Here is a 3,797-nt window from a genome sequence, read left to right on the forward strand (position 1 = left end):
AGGTGGGACATCTGAAGCTATCAGCAATAAAAGAGGAGAGGGACAGAGAGAGAGTGAGGAACCGGAGGCGAGAGAAACGGAGAGGTGCGTTGGGGAGAGACCGGGAGAAGAAATCAACGGGAGTCGGAGAAAGAGGAGACGAGAGTGAGCATCAGACTGGGAAAAAAAAGAGGAAATATGATGACAATTATCTGGGTCTGGGCTTCACTTGGATTGGCAATGCAGATTGCCCAAAGCCACAGTGCGTGTTGTGCAGTGAGGTTCTGGCTAACAGCTGTCTGAAGCCTCTTATTTGCGCTGCCACCTGAACACCAGCATGCCAGTGCAAGTCAGAAGCCCCTTGCATTTTTTAGATCAAAATTAGAAGAGTTACAAAACAGCCCAAAACAATTGCAGTCTCATTCATGTGTTGGGTCTACACCAGGGATTCCCAAAGTGTGGTGCGCGCACCCCTGGAGCCTCCTTTTTTTATTTATATCTGTTTCTGAGCCTATGTGCCACTCTTTGTTCTTTACGTGGCTTACTGTGTTTAAGTAAATAAATGTGAAATGCAATCTGCCTCTGAGCCTGTGCGTGTGTCCTCGCCATCCTTATTGCTCTTTAAAAGTGACGCCTTGTGTAACTGAAATTTATACAGCGGACTAAATCTTGTAACAAACGCCACGCGCGAGCAAACAGTTCTCGCATTGGTCCGATTTTATGCGGCTATAAATAGGCTCTGTTGCGTTTTTTTTTTTTAAGGTGTGAGGGTTTGGGGGTGCGTGAACCCGGTCGGGATGTAGAAGGGGGTGCGTGGCCTAAAAAGTTTGGGAACCGCTGACATAGACCATAAAGTAGGGTACGCTGTAAAAAATGAATTGTAACATTTTGGTCGCCAAAGAAGATCCGCCCTCTAGTGCCACTTCTGGTTCCGAAAAAACTGCTGAATTAAGGCTTCAAAACCGCAGGATGACGTCACGATGACTACGTCCACTTCTTATATACAGTCGGCAGTTTTGAGGCATAACTCAAAGTTATTTATTTCGGAAATATTATAAACTTGTGAAAAGGACTGACTGTTCTGGATGTATCTGAAGCGACGCTTCAAGAAGCAAACTCAACTAGCACAGAACATGCAGGTGGTTTGTTTACACCTGCATGTTCCTTCATTAAAAGGCGTTTCCTCTGGGTTCTTCTACAGGTTTGATAATCCAGCAGTTATTTTTTATTAACACAAGTTTTCCAGGCCGTCATTATCCAAGAGTTCAGCTTCCAGCAGACCTCTTTCACATCTGGCTAATTCCTGTCAGGTCCAAGTGCTAATGAGAAATTGCAAAGGCCTCCATCTCTCACGTCACCTTGGTCCATTTCACCACGAGCTCTGAATGCATCTACATGATGCAACTTCAGGAACTTGTGCATTATGCAATCTGCAGAGCAAAAGGCCCCCTCAGTACCGCCAATAGATTGTTAACTTATGTTTCCATCTATTTGTATGGCTCTTTGGCTGAGGTGCACACTCAAGACCCTCTAAAAACCTTTCTTTCAGTTCATCACACATGTGTCTGTTTATAGCGGAGGCCATCAACAGCAGGAATATGTGTGTTGCACCAGCAGTCAGCAGTCATTTTGGTTTTCTTTATTCATTATTTAGATCTGCTGGGTTCTATAGATGGAGATAAACGGGCTCTTCCTGAAAGGTAAAGGTTCTATATCTAGAACCAATCGAGAGTCCTTTATGCCATTCAGGGTTTCCATTAGGAACCATTTTTTGGCAGAAAGAGCTCTTCAAGGATCGTAGTGGGTGTTAAAAGGGTTACGCCCACAATCCAGCCCACACCCCTGAACACTGTGAGCCATGATTGTTGTCATGGTACCCACCTGAAAGCGTTTCCCTTAATGCATAACGATAAGCCCTGATATAATCTAAATGGGGGAGTAATGTATACATTTACCCCAGTTGTCCGAGACAGGGACATCAGCTATAAAGACCAACACCATTTTCTTGTACCGTGCTGTAAACATGTTTATTTCTGCTGTACATTTTAACATGGAGCTCTATGGGGATTGACTCACTTTTTGATCCAGCCTCGAGTGGCCACTTAAGGAACTGCCGTTTGGCACTTCCACGTCCAATGCGGGATATCTGCCATAAAGAGTGGCTGGGAGTCATAAATTGCCAAATGTCCGTTAGTAGTCTTCCTCGGTTCTCTGCTGGTTTGTCTTGATACATATATACATATATATATATACACACACACACACACACACACACACACACACACACATATATATATATATATATATATATATATATATATATATATATATATATATATATATATATATATACATATATATATATGTGTATATATGTAAATATAAATAATAATAATAATAATATAAATAATAATAAATATAAATGAAAACAATACATGATTATTGCTTCTGTTCCTTGCCTCTCACTCTTAATGGTGTCTGCTGAATAGAGGATATATATATATATATATATATATATATATATATATATACACACATATATATACATATATACACATATATATATATATATATACACACACACATATATATATATATATATATATATATATATATATATATATATATATATATATATATATATATATATCCTCTATTCAGCAGACACCATTAAGAGTGAGAGGCAAGGAACAGAAGCAATAATCATGTATTGTTTTCATTTATATTTATTTCCAGTCAGTATCATCCATTTTCCATCACTGAGCTCCAGATTAATGCAAAACACATTTTATTTCACATGCAAAGGAGTACTCAAGACTTTCCAAAGAAACAACATGAAACTAGAATATTTAATATTCGCCTTTGATGTAAGAAGTTTGTTTTTGACGCCTCAGGCCTCAAGAGCAATGCTCAAGTTAGGTTGCATCCACATCCCCCTGCAGTGTACAGAGCTAGAGTACATCCATGAAAGTTTAATATGGGCTCCCTGACTTTGAAAGCATTCATCGCATACGAGACTGTTTCATCACAAGTACGCTTTATGTATGTTCGAGACAAGTGTGAGAGAAAGTGAACACACAAAGAATGTGGCTGTATCTAAAATAACTGAATTTACATTCTACATTCAATAAAGATAAGAAAACGATGACGCTCATACTGTTGCATAATTAGTTGGTTTTGTGCTACAAAGACTTCTACATGTGTAGAGGATTATGTAAACGTGCTTTGAGATTTGTATGCGGGTGAAGCAATGCGTTAATATGTGGTCAATATGTAACTGGGATATGATATATGATATGGGATTCATATCACACTTATTGTACTTTAAAGTGAAAACTTCCAGTAAAATAAAGTAAAACGAAAGAATCTAAAAGAAATCTAAATTCACTTACTATTTCTGAGCATATCGCGCGAACCGCCATCATGTGAACAAACGTCCATCCTCGTGTGAAGTCTTACTCCCAACTGGTTAAACACAATGCTTGGTCAGTGGCCCGACACGTCACACTATGTTCCCCTCTAGCGTCCGCTTTGGACCTGGCAGGGTCAGTTTCCACTCGTTACATTATAGGGTCTTTTCAATTAAGGAAGTTAGGTTGAGATCAATGACTTGTGAAGAGTGTTTTTACATTGGAGTTAGTTATCGGCGTCGCGTACAGACCCTGAAGGGTGCCGCCGTGCTTTGGGATCAGACAGCAAAGGACCAACCGTTGGTGTTTGACCAGTTGGGAGTGAGACCCTGTTGCGTGATGACACCTGGACCAGCTACGTTGACGCCCACTGTTACCAGTTGACACACGTCATCTTGGTGGGATTTG

Source organism: Taurulus bubalis, assembly GCF_910589615.1.
Source record: "Taurulus bubalis genome assembly, chromosome: 18".
Classification (NCBI taxonomy): domain Eukaryota; kingdom Metazoa; phylum Chordata; class Actinopteri; order Perciformes; family Cottidae; genus Taurulus; species Taurulus bubalis.